This window comes from Pseudorca crassidens, chromosome 6, assembly GCF_039906515.1.
Source record: "Pseudorca crassidens isolate mPseCra1 chromosome 6, mPseCra1.hap1, whole genome shotgun sequence".
Taxonomy (NCBI): domain Eukaryota; kingdom Metazoa; phylum Chordata; class Mammalia; order Artiodactyla; family Delphinidae; genus Pseudorca; species Pseudorca crassidens.
The window spans coordinates 30,518,304-30,532,286 of record NC_090301.1 but is presented as its reverse complement, the minus strand read 5'-3'; the positions used below and the strand labels follow the sequence as shown (position 1 = coordinate 30,532,286).

The following is a 13,983-nucleotide window of genomic DNA, read 5'->3' as shown; positions in this document are numbered from 1 at the left end:
CTTTTCTCTTCCCCCTTTCCAGCATTTGTTGTTTGTAGATTTTCTGATGATGCCTATTCTAACTGGTGTGACGTGATACCTCATTGTAGTTTTGATTTGCATTTCTCTAATAATTACTGATTTTGAGCAGCTTTTCATGTGCTTCTTGGCCAGTCTGTATGTCTTCTTTGGAGAAATGGCTATTTAGGTCTTCTGCCCATTTTTGGATTGGGTTGTTTGTTTCTTTAATGTTGAGCTGCATGGGCTGTGTACGTATTTTGGAGATTAATCCTTTGTCCGTTGATTCGTTTGCAAATATTTGCTCCCATTCTGAGGGTTGTCTTTTCGTCTTCTTTTTTTTTTTTTTTTTTTTTTTGCGGTACACGGGCCTCTCACTGTTGTGGCCTCTCCCATTGCGGAGCACAGGTTCTGGACGCGCAGGCTCAGCGGCCATGGCTCACGGGCCCAGCCGCTCCGCGGCATGTGGGATCCTCCCGGACCGGGGCACTAACCCGTGTCCCCTGCATCAGCAGGCGGACTCTCAATCACCGCGCCACCAGGGAAGCCCTTTTCGTCTTCTTTATGGTTTCCTTTGCTGTGCAAAAGCTTCCAAGTTTCATTAGGTCCCATTTGTTTATTTTTGTTTTTATTTCCATTACGCTAGGAGGTGTATCAAAAAAGATCTTGCTGTGATTTATGTCAAAGAGTGTTCTTCCTATGTTTTCCTCTAAGAGTTTTATAGTGTCTGGTCTTAATTTAGGTCTCTAATCCATTTTGAGTTTATTTTTGTGTATGGTGTTAGGGAGTGTTCTAATTTCATTCTTCTACATGTAGCTGTCCAGTTTCCCCAGCACCACTTATTGAAGAGACTGTCTTTTCTCCATTGTATATCATTGCCTCCTTTGTCACAGAGTAGTTAATCATAGGTGCATGGGTTTATTTCTGGGTTTTCTATCTTGTTCCATTGATCTATGTTTCTGTTTTTGTGCCAGTACCATATTGTCTTGATTACTGTAGCTTTGTAGTATAGTCTGAAGTCATTGAGTCTGATTCCTCCAGCTCTGTTTTTTTCCCTCAAGATTGCTTTGGCTATTCGGGGTCTTTTGTGTCTCCATACAAATTTTAAGATTTTTTTGTTCTAGTTCCTTAAAATTGCCATTGGTAATTTGATAGGGATTGCATTGAATCTGTAGTTTGCTTTGGATAGTAGAGTCATTTTCACAATATTGATTCTTCCAGTCCAAGAACATGGTGTATCTCTCCATCTGTTGGTATCATCTTTAATTTCTTTCGTCAGGGTCTTATAGTTTTCTGCATACAGGTCTTTTGTCTCCCTAGGTAGGTTTATTCCTAGATATTTTATTCTTTTTGTTGCAATGGTAAATGCGAGTGTTTCCTTAATTTCTCTTTCATATTTTTCATCATTAGTATATAGGAATGCAAGAGATTTCTGGGCATTAATTTTGTATCCTGCAACTTTACCAAATTCATTGTTTAGCTCTAGTAGTTTTCTGGTGGCATTTTTAGGATTCTCTATGTATAGTATCATGTCATCTGCACACAGTGACAGTTTTACTTCTTATTTTCCAATTTGGATTCCTTTTATTTGTTTTTCTTCTCTGATTGCCATGGCTAGGACTTCCAAAACTATATTGAATAGTAGTGGTGAGAGTGGACATCCTTGTCTCGTTCCTGATCTTAGAGGAAATGCTTTCAGTTTTTCACCATTGAGAATGATGTTTGCTGTGGGTTTGTCATTTATGGCCTTTATTATATTGAGGTAGGTTCCCTCTATGCCCACTTTCTGGAGAGTTTTTATCATAAATCGTTATTGAATTTTGTCAAAAGCTTTTTCTGCATCCATTGAGATGATCATATGGTTTTTATTCTTCAATTTGTTAATATGGTGTATCACATTGATTGATTTGCGTATATTGAAGAATCCTTGCATCCCTGGGATAAATACCACTTGATCATGGTGTATGATCCTTTTAATGTGTTGTTGGATTCTGTTTGCTGGTATTTTGCTGAGTATTTTGCATCCATATTCATCAATGATATTGGTCTGTAATTTTATTTTTTTTGTAGTATCTTTGTCTGGTTTTGTTATCAGTGTGATGGTGGCCTCATAGAATGAGTTTGGGAGTGTTCCTTCCTCTGCAATTTTTGGAAGAGTTTGAGAAGGATGGGTGTTAGCTCTTCTCTAAATGTTTGATAGAATTCACCTGTGAAGCCATCTGATCCTGGACTTTTGTTTGTTGGAAGATTTTTAATCACAGTTTCAATTTCGTTACTTGTGATTTGTCTGTTCATATTTTCTGTTTCTTCCTAGTTCAGTCTTGGAAGGTTATACCTTTCTATGAATTTGTCCATTTCTTCCAGATTGTCTATTTTATTGGTATGGAGTTGCTTGTAGTAGTCTCTTAGGATTCTTTGTATTTCTACGGTGTCTGTTGTAATTTCTCCTGTTTCATTTCTTATTTTATTGATTTGAGTCCTCTGCCTCTTTTTCTTGAAGAGTCTGGCTAATGGTTTATCAATTTTGTCTATCTTCTCAAATAACCAGCTTTTAGTTTTACTGATCTTTGCTATTGTTTTCTTTGTTTCTTTTTCATTTATTTCTGCTCTGATCTTTATGATTTCTTTCATTCTGCTAACTTTGGGTTTTGTTTGTTCTTCTTTCTCTAGTTTGTTTAGGTGTAAGGTTAGATTGTTTACTTGAGATGTTTCTTGTTTCTTGAGGTAGGCTTGTATAGCTATAAACTTCCCTCTTAGAACTGCTTTTGCTGCATCCCATAGGTATTGGATTGTCATGTTTTCACTGTCATTTGTCTCTAGGTATTTTTTGATTTCCTCTTTGATATCTTCAGTGATCTCTTGGTTATTTAGTAACATATTGTTTAGCCACCATGTGTTTGTGTTTTTTACATTTTTTTCTCTAATTCATTTCCAATCTCATAGCATTGTAGTCAGAGATGATGCTTGATATGATTTCCATTTTCTTAAATTTACTGAGGCTTGATTTGTGACCCAAGATGTGATCTATCCTGGAGAATGTTCCATGCACACTTGAGAAGAAAGTGTAATCTGCTGTTTTGGGATGGAATGTCCTATAAATATCAATTAAATCCATCTGGTGTATTGTGTTATTTAAAGCTTCTGTTTCCTTATTTATTTTCATTTTGGATGATCTGTCCATTGGTGTAAGTGTGGTGGTAAAGTCCCCCACTATTATTGTGTTACTGCCCATTTCCTCTTTTATATCTGTTAACAGTTATTATGTATTGAGGTGCTCCTCTGTTGGGTGCATATATATTATAATTGTTATATCTTCTTCTTGGATTGATCCCTTGATCATTATGTAGTGTCCTTCCTTGTCTCTTGTAACATTCTTTATTTTAAGGTCTATTTTATCTGATATGAGTATTGCTGCTCCAGCTTTCTTTTGATTTCCATTTGTATGGAATATCTTTTTCCATCCCCTCACTTTCAGTCTGTATGTGTCCCTAGGTCTGAAGTGGGTCTCTTGTAGACAGCATATATATGGGTCTTTTTTTTGTATGCATTCAACAAGCCTGTGTCTTTTGGTTGGAACATTTAATCCATTCACGTTTAAGGTAATTATCAATATGTATGTTCCTATGACCATTTTCTTAATTGTTTTGGGTTTCTTTTTGTAGGTCCTTTTCTTCTCTTGTGTTTCCCACTTAGAGAAGTTCCTTTAGCATTTGTTTTAGAGCTGGTTTGGTGGTGCTGAATTCTCGTAGCTTTTGCTTGTCTGTAAAGCTTTTGATTTCTCCATCGAATGTGAATGAGATCTTTGCTGGGTAGAGTAATCTTGGTTGTAGGTTCTTCCCTTTCATCACTTTAAGTATATCATGCCATTCCCTTCTGGCTTGTAGAGTTTCTGCTGGGAAATCAGCTCTTAACCTTATGGGAGTTCCCTTGTATGTTATTTGTCATATTTCCCTTGCTGCTTTCAATAATTTTTCTTTGTCTTTAATTTTTGCTAATTTGATTACTATGTGTCTCGGCCTGTTTCTCCTTGGGTTTATCCTATATGGGACTCTCTGTGCTTCCTGGACTTGGGTGGTTCTTTCCTTTCCCATGTTAGGGAAGTTTTCGACAATAATCTCTTCAAATATTTTCTCTGGTCCTTTCTGTCTTCTACTTCTGGGACCCCTATAATGTGAATGTTGTTGCGTTTATTGTTGTCCCAGAGGTCTCTTTGGCTGTCTTCATTTCTTTTCATTCTTTTTTCTTTAGTCTGTTCCACAGCAGTGAATTCCACCATTCTGTCTTCCAGATCACTTATCTGTTCTTCTGCCTCAGTTATTCTGCTATTGATTCCTTCTAGTGTAGTTTTCATTTCAGTTATTGTATTGTTCATCTCTGTTTGTTTGTTCTTTAATTCTTCTAGGTCTTTGTTAAACATTTCTTGCATCTTCTTGATCTTTGACTCCACTCTTTTTCTGAGGTCCTGGATCATCTTCAGTATCATTATTCTGAATTCTTTTTCTGGAAGATTGCCTATCTCCACTTCATTTAGTTGTTTTTCTGGGATTTTATCTTGTTCCTTCATCTGGTATATAGCCCTCTGCCTTTTCATCTTGTCTATCTTTCTATGAATGTGGTTTTTCTTCCACAGGCTGCAGGATTGTAGTTCTTCTTGCTACTGCTGTCTGCCCTCTGGTGGATGAGGCTATCTAAGAGGCTTGATGGGAGGACTGGTGGTGGGTAGAGCTGACTGTTGCTCTGGTGGGCAGAGCTCAGTAAAACTTTGTTTCCCTCCCTGTTGGTTGTTTGGCCTGAGGCAACCCAACACTGGAGCCTACCTGGGCTCTTTGGTGGCGCTAACGACAGACTCTTGGAGGGCTCACGCCAAGGAGTACTTCCCAGAACTTCTGCTGCCAGTGTCCTTGTCCCCACGGTGAAACAGAGCCACCCCCCCCACCTCTGCAGGAGACCCTCCAACACTAGCAGGTAGGTCTGGTTCAGTAGGTCTGGTTCAGTCTACCCTGGGGTCCCAGTGCACACACTACTTTGTGTTTGCCCTCCAAGAATGGAGTCTCTGTTTCCCCCAGTCCTCTCAAAGTCCTGCACTCAATTCCCACAAGGCTTCAACGTCTGATTCTCTAGGAATTCCTCCTCCCGTTGCCAGACCCCCAGGTTGGGAAGCCTGACGTGGGGTTTAGAACCTTCACTCCAGTGGTTGGACTTCTATGGTGTAAGTTTCGCCAGTCTGTGAATCACCCACCCACCAGTTATGGGATTTGATTTTACCGTGATTGCGCCCCTCCTACTCTCTCTTTGTGGCTTCTCCTTTGTCTTTGGATGTGGGGTATCTTTTCTGGTGAGCTCCAGTGTCTTCCTGTCGATGACTGTCCAGCAGCTCTTTGTGATTCTGGTGTTGTCACAAGAGGCAGTGAGAGCACGTCCTTCTACTCCACCATCTTGGTTCCTGGTCATCATAGGATTGTTTTGCCTGGTCTAGAATTTCTTTTTTTGTGTGTGTGTGTGGTACGCAAGCCTCTCACTGCTGTGGCCTCTCCCATTGTGGAGCAGAGGCTCCGGCCGTGCAGGCTCAGTGCCCATGGCTCACGGGCCCAGCCGCTCCGCGGCATGTGGGATCTTCCTGGACCGGGGCATGAACCCGCATCCCCTGCATCGGCAGGCGGACTCTCAACCACTGCGCCACCAGGGAAGCCCTAGCATTTCTTATAATTGGAATCGTATAGTAAGTTCTTCCTTTGTGTCTGGTTTCTTTCACTAAGCGTGATAATTTTGAGATTCACCCCTGTTCTTGAGTATTTCACTACATAGTTTATTTTTTGTTATTGCTGATTTATATTCTATTGTATGAATATACCACTGTTTGGTTATACATTCTCCTACTGATGAATCTGAGTTATTTCCATTTTTTGCTGTGATGAATAAAGCTACTACTGGGCATTCTTCAAGGATTTTTGTGGAAATATGTTACCATTTCTCTTGCATCAGTAACTGAGTGGTAAATTGTTGGGTCATAGCTTCAGTGTATGCCTAGTTTTTTGACAAAATCCCACATCTTTTCCCAAGGGGATTATATTGTGTTATACATCCACCAGCTGTATATGAAATTTCTAGATGCTCCACATCCTTCCCAACATTTGATGCTGTCATTCTTTTTCATTTTAGTAGGGGTGTCTCTTTGTGTTGTTTTGTTTTTTTCTTGGGTTTGCGGGCCTCTCACTGTTGTGGCCTCTCCCGTTGCGGAGCACAGGCTCCGGACGTGCAGGCTCAGCGGCCATGGCTCACGGGCCCAGCCGCTCCGCGGCATGTGGGATCTTCCTGGACCGGGGCACGAACCTGCATCCCCTGCATCAGCAGGCAGACTCTCAACCACTGCGCCACCAGGGAAGCCCTAGCATCTCTTATAATTGGAATCATATAGTAAGTTCTTCCTTTGTGTCCGGTTTCTTTCACTAAGTGTGATAATTTTGAGATTCACCCCTGTTCTTGAGTATTTCACTACATAGTTTATTTTTTGTTATTGCTGATTTATATTCTATTGTATGAATATACCATTGTTTGGTTATACATTCTCCTACTGATGAATCTGAGTTATTTCCATTTTTTGCTTTGATGAATAAAGCTACTACTGGGCATTCTTCAAGGATTTTTGTGGAAATATGTTGTCATTTCTCTTGTATTAGTAACTGAGTGGTAAATTGTTGGGTCATAGCTTCAGTGTATGTCTAGCTTTTTGACAAAAGCCTACATCTTTTCCCAAGGGGATTATACATCCCCACCAGGGAAGCCCTCTTTGTGGTTTTAATTTGCATTTCTCAGGTGACTTATAATGCTGAGCACTTTTTCATTTGCTTATTGGGCATTTCTAGATCGTATTTTGTAATGTATCTGTAGAAGCCTTTTGCCCAGTTCTAATTGGGTCATTTTTCTTTTTATTAGTGAGTTGCAATTATTTTTTTCAATATACTTGATACAAATCCTTTGTTAGATATGTGTGCTGCAAATATTTTCTCTCATTTGCCTGTCATTTTCTTGATTTGTTTTAATGAGAAGGTTTTGATTTTAATGAAGTCGAATTTACCAGTTCTTTCTTTTATGACTCATGCTTTCTGTGTACTCTATTGGCCTTCCCCAAGGCTGTGAAGATATTCTCTTTTATTTTATTCTAATAGTTTTATTGTGATAGCCTTCATGTTCAGGCCTATCTTGCATCTTGAATTGATTTTTGTTATGGTATAATGTAAGGCACAAGGTTCTTATTTCCCTTATGGATATCTAGTTTCTTCAGTAACACTTGTTGAAGAAATTGTCCTTTCTTAATAGAATTTTTTGGCACCTTTGTTGTAAATCACTTCACTGAATACGTATGAGTCTGTTACTGGACTCTGTTTTCTGTTCCATTCATTTATATGTCTAACCTTTGGCTTAATTACAGAAGCATTATAGTAAGTCTTGAAGTTAATAGTATAAGTCTTCCAACTTTATTCGTATTTTGCTAAGTGTTTTGGTTATTCTTGGCCCTTTAACTTTCCAAGTAAATTTTAGAATCACATAACTATGGAAAATAAACCTGCTAGGAGTTTGGTTGGGATGACATTCAGCCTGTAGAACAATTTGGATGAATTGTCATTTAATAATTGAGTTTTCTGATTCACAAACAAGATATAACTCTCCACTGATTTAGATCCTCTTTAATTTTTCTCATCAGTATTTTATTGTTTTCAGTGTCTTTTCTTAAATTTATCCTTAAGTTTGTAATAGTCTTTAATCCTATTTTAAATGGTATTGTTTTCTTGTCTGATTGCTCACTGTTAGTATATAAAAACACAATTGATTTTTTTATATCCAACTTGTATCACACAACATTAATAATAAAAGCTATAATTCAAGAAATTTCCCTGATATAAAATTTAAAAGTATATGTAAAAGTACATACTGAAAGAGTTATCAAACCGAAATGACTTTTCTAGTAATATTATTAGACTTTAAAGAAAAGCAAATAAAATAATTTGACCAGATAAGCAAAAAGAGCAAGTTATTTATAAGTAATTTATGACAAATAAAATTAGACGGTCCTCCAACTTTTCATCAGCAACACTTTGTCATAGAAAATAGAGGATGGAGTCACATGTTTTAAATAGTCAAGAGAAAAAGGTGAGCCAATAATTTTATATCCAGGAAAACTGGCTTTCAAATATAAGGGGTATACTGTTGTCAGCTTAAGCAACACGATCCCATGAGTTCTTCCTGCGGAGTCTAGAAATGACTGCATGTTCATTGACATTAGGATTGTGGTCCTTATGAGTTACTTATAGAACCAAGATTAAATGAGAGTTGTGTAGAAGTATAGTATGTAGCAGCTATATGCTTCAACAATGTAAATATAGAACAACTACAAAAATGGAGGGATGAGGGGAAGAGCTTATAAAAAGAGAAGTTTAACTCTTTTTAATAATCATACCAGTGGTGCTATTGGTATTGTTATTTTGAAACTATTATATGTGTAATATAAAGCATGTTGTAACCATGTGATACGTAGTTCCAGCATTTTCTTTGTCTTGAGAAACAGGATTCTTAATGTGGAGGAAAGGAGATACTTATATAATATAGAGGTGCTTGTGATGAAGAGGGAACACATGGAGACCTTCTGGGGTATCCCACAAAAGTCGAGTTCTTGACCTCAGTAATAGTTACAAATATATTTGCTTTATACCAGTTCTTTAATCCATAGATTTGTTTTGTATGAATTTCTGTATCTTTTTTTCATTTTATAATAAATGGTTAAACCAACAAAAAAGTTGTAATAGGATTTTCCTCACCAAAAATTTTAATATTAGGCAAACTTACATAAACCTAATAGAAGTTTGCCAATAACTTTTACTAAATGTGTTACTTTGGTGGTGGAGCTGTAGGTGGATAACTCGAACCAGTGTGTCCCACCACATCAGACTTACACCCCAGCGTTAGTTAAATCATGCGTATCTGTGCCCATTTGCGTGTGTCCCTCTCTCTGACTGAGTGCCTCACACCACTTCCATATCTCTTCCCTGCTCCTGGAATAAGTTCCTTCAAAGCCCAGTTCATGTGGCACTGCCTTCATGATTCTTCCTCAAAACCCTTAAGCTGAATTGACTCTTACCCTTTGTACATGCAATATCTTTGTTTTCCCAATGAATTGTTATTACCTGTTATATCTCCTTGATAATGAGCCAGGGACTGATAATTGTTCCTTTTTTCTTTCTGGTATATAGTACAATATCAGTAGCTATGAGTGAATAAATCAATCAGTCAAAATTAGCAGAAAGAAAAACATGACACTCAAAGAGCTTGTAGTCTAGTTATAGAAGCAGAATATCCAGAAATGCATCAATAAAAGATTTTTATTTTGTTTTGTTTATTTACAAAGTAGCATATAACAATTGCAGATTAATAGAGAATTTGCTGGATACATAAGTAGGAGAGGAGGAGGAGAATTATTGAGGTCTATGGGGAGGTGTAAATGAGTGAGTTTAGCCTCATCTCCATAGTTGATTGGTGGAGAATGCGTACTCTAGGCCAAAGCAGTTGATTTGGAAGGGACCAAATAAATGTTCAATGAATAGTAATTTGAAGAAAATCGTTATCATAACTGAGTTGATAATGGAGTCATAAGAAATCAGGTTTGGAAGACAAAGGATGCCCGCTGGTACCTGTTTAGTGTTTTGTTTTGTTTTGTACTGTTTCAATTTTGATTCACTACAACAGTTAGTAAGTAGTTGTAAAGGACTTTTATATATATATATATATATATATATATATATATATATATATATATATATTTTTTAAAGATAACTTTTTTTTTTTAAATTTATTTATTTATAGCTGTGTTGGGTCTTCGTTTCTGTGCGAGGGCTTTCTCTAGTTGTGGCAAGCAGGGGCCACTCTTCATTGCGGTGTGCGGGCCTCTCACTATCGCGGCCTCTCTTGTTGCGGAGCACAGGCTCCAGACGCGCAGGCTCAGTAATTGTGGCTCACGGGCCCAGTTGCTCCGCGGCATGTGGGATCTTCCCAGACCAGGGCTCGAACCCGTGTCCCCTGCATTGGCAGGCAGATTCTCAACCACTGCACCACCAGGGAAGCCCCATTTTTATGAATTTTTTGTGTATCCTTTCAGACATTTCCTATGCATATACAAAGATATGTACATATACATACAAATATTCACTAATATCTAGACCCATATGTATATCTTATTTCTTTTTAATATAGGAATAGCATGACCCTATTTTTAAATTGTACAATATTTAATTTCCCCTATAATGTACATATAGGCTGTATCTTATTTTTCACCATTATGATAACATGTAGTGTGTTTTTCTTTTTGATCATATCTGGGATCCTTTAGTTATAATAAAGAAATTTATTCCATTTTCATTTATTGTCATAATAGATAAATCTTATCATATTTTGTTACTCTCTTTTTTACTGCTTCCTCTGTTTTCTATTTTTTACTCTATGGTTGTGGTTTTGTTTTGTGTATTTCTCTTCCGCTGATAATTTGTTGTTTTACTGGGTTTTTTGTAATTGTATTTCATATACTATGACCCATTTCCTGATTTATCAACTTTAGGCAGTAATTACGGATGCCTGCTTTAAAAGGTGAGGAATGCTTTCTCCTAAATCACCTACTTGTTAGCTTCTGATTTTCATAGTGATATTTTTATATTGTCAGAGTTTATAATATTTACATTTTTCTGTAATTATTCTTCCTACAAATGTTTAGCCTTCATTTTATATTTAAATGAATGTTTTGCTCACCTCCACACCTGTCATTCCCCAGTTTTGCTGGGCTGAATTCTTCATTTGGATTCAATTCTTGGTTGGCTGCTATTCATTATTAAGTAGTTTTGCAAGATGGGTCAACAAGCGTTATATTCTCTTGAGTTTGTAAATGTTTGAAAACGTTTTTCTTTTGTCTTTATTTATGTTTGAGGCCAGCCTGAATTTGCCTGGATTTTTAGATGACTTGATTTTTCTCTTGACACAATACTTAATGCTTACTATATGCAATAACCCCTAATATTTTCTCTTTTATTATATTTAATTTTCTTAACGTTTATTATCACCCATTAAGTTAATTCCATGTTCTATGGTGTTTAATTTTTTTTTTTTTTTAGAAATCTGTACTAAAATATAATGTTAGATGACAGGGCATAGTGATCTAAGGTCACCAGCCACTTGAATTCCATGTGTTCTCTCAAAATATCTTCTTGCCTGGTCCACTGGGTGCACTGCCCTGAGGGCTTGTTTTCTATGGCCTTCCATTTTGGGAGAGCACATCACCCTAACAAGAGATCAGCCTGCTTAGTGAAGCCTCTTAAATGACTTAAGGTTTTATGTTGCTGGGTTCGTGTTTATCTCTGCCCTGTCAGCTACAAAGCAGGTTCATGCTTCTTTTCTCTTCTCCCCATTTACCTCCATGAAGTTTCTTCAGGGTAGAAGGAAATTTCTCTTTTAGTGGAAATCTGTCTCTTCTAACCCTGCCTCTTCTCCCTTCTGAGGTTGGAACCTCACAAAGATTTACCCGACAATCCCAATGTCCTACCCCTGTCTTCAAGCTCTCTTTTTCTAAGTAAAAGTTTGTTGTCTATAGTTCTCTGAACTCTTTCTCTTACTTTCAGTAAAATGCCTACCCTGCTGGAGACAAAGGTATATATCAACTCTTGATATACTATCCCTTTTGGATTGAGTTTGAATTTCATTGCATGTTTTAAGATTATGGATGTATTCTAATTATATTGTAGATGGAATTTTCTTCCCAATTTCTCAATTGTTCATTCATTTAGAGCTCAGGGAACAAAGTAGAATAACCATACTCTTACTCTATCATTTATCACAATCTTCTGTTAGAGATCCTTGATCTGACAGAGATATGATATAAATGCTCTTTTGAGGAAGATTATTCTAATCACCTTTTAAGGTACAGATTAAAGTGGGATATGGTGACATGTCCAAAAAATCGTAGAATAATCTAGCCAGCACAGTCTAATAGAACCTGCTGCAGTGACGGAATTAGTCTATATTTGCACTGTCTAATATAGTAGTCCCTAGCTCATGTAGCTGTTGAGTACTTGAAATGTGGTTTGTGAAACTAAGAAACTGAATTTAAATTTTTTTCATTGTAATTAATTCCAATTTAAATTTATATAGCATCATATGGTTAATGGCCACCATATTGGACAGTGCAGATCTAGGCAATATAAAGCCTGAACACTAAACTGTGGCTAAAGAAATGGAAATAAAAGAGGCTATCCAAGAGGTATAATGGAAAAAAGAAATAACAATGTTTTTGTAGGGGAAGAGAGAAAGAGGAGATTTAAACAATTCAAAGGCAAGTGTGCTGGAGAGAATGAGGAAGCTGGTGGTACCATCCAATCAAAAGGGGATATTATCCAGGACTATTTTGAAAAATAGATATTTTAACAGGTTGAGCTCCCCGTGGTAAGGAGACATCCACGTGGAAATGACTATATAAACAATTAGAATTCTCACACTGAATTGGAACAGAGGGAGGTCAGAACAACCAAAAAAATATATATTTCCTTGACATTTCTCTCTTGAGAGAGTCTTCTCTGCTTCCATACACCCCTTTACAGAGACTGACTTGTCCTCCCCCACGTGGAGAGATCCTGATATATGGCATAATAATGACGGTTCACAGACATTACTATTTCACCTACTGAGTGATTAATATGAAATTAGTTACTGAAACACTCAGTGGCGCAGAGAGGAGAAATTTGGTTTTGTTTTAGAATGGAAAAATACAAGGTAAAATATTGCTTTGCATATATGGAGTAACTTTTCATCTGAGAACCTTTACGTACTCAGCAAGCTTAATTAATGAGAAAACCTCTAAAAAGGAGAAATGATGAAATAAGGAACACAGATTCTAGTGTTCTATTTCTGTGATTTTTAAACGTCAAGCTTGGTGTTTTCCTCTTTCATTAATGCACCAGTGTAGCCCCGTGTGGCAGCCATGAGATGTTCATCTTTCTGCTGAGTGATTTCTCTAGAAGGCATCCCACTTAGGAGGAATAGTAACCACACAAAATGCCACCCCCTAACTTTATTGATGTCCTGTGCTCTATTTGCAATGGAAATCCAGCCATATCATCACAGTGCAGCAAGCATCCTCCAGTAATCCAGTCTGCACCGTCCCTGGAAAGATTGTTTTGTTGCAGAATGGAGCAGGTTATCTTCTTCATCAAAAATTATTCAAAACAAACATCCATGAATCTGGAACTAACATGCATTGAAAGAGGACAGGCAGGGCCTCTTAACGGGTACCCTGCTGTGTAATCTTCCTTTCATCTTCATTCAAAATCCCTTGGAGATTCAAGCTCCCCTTTGCACAAAATATAAATTCTTCTTATTACTCATGTGTAGGGTACGTGATTTGACCTAGTCAAAAGAGATATGCAGTAATGTACCCTGGCATTTATTTTCATCTGTTGTGACTTGAAGATACTGTTTTTTTGGTCCTAAACCTTCTTCTTCATCTTTTTACTTTTCCTTCCTCCTCTCTACTCAAAGGGGAAAAAAAGCCATTCTGCCAAAAGGGAAAAGACCTTGAAAAATCATGGCTTTTAAAGAATTTTACAGAGAGTTTGATGTTCTGTAAAATAAGACTAGCTGCCATGTGCAAAAATAGCTGTTTTTATTTGAAGAGGAAAAGATACTGAGAGAATTCAGTTTCTGTTTTTTCACTCATCCAGGCCTTCAATATACATTTCCAGGCATACATAGATCTTTCACTTCTAGTCCACGGTCCTCTCATATTCTCTGAGCCTAGTTCTTCAGATTTATCCCCATCCTTTCTTGAGTCTTTCTTTCACCACCTGAGCCAGCATCGTCTTATTTTTCTCCTCCTGTACACAATGTACCTTGTTTACCCGGTGATGTGAGGGTACATTCTCTCCTCGTTAGTGGAGAACACCTCCTGACACCATCGAA

The 13,983-nt window shown here is 37.4% G+C and overlaps 1 protein-coding gene across 1 annotated transcript in view; it reads left to right on the top strand.

The window, feature by feature from the left end:
- The window catches only part of PARD3B (par-3 family cell polarity regulator beta), a 1,041,103-nt gene that overhangs the window by 835,578 nt on the left and 191,542 nt on the right, over positions 1-13,983 (top strand). The gene's annotated exons all lie outside the window — the stretch shown is intronic.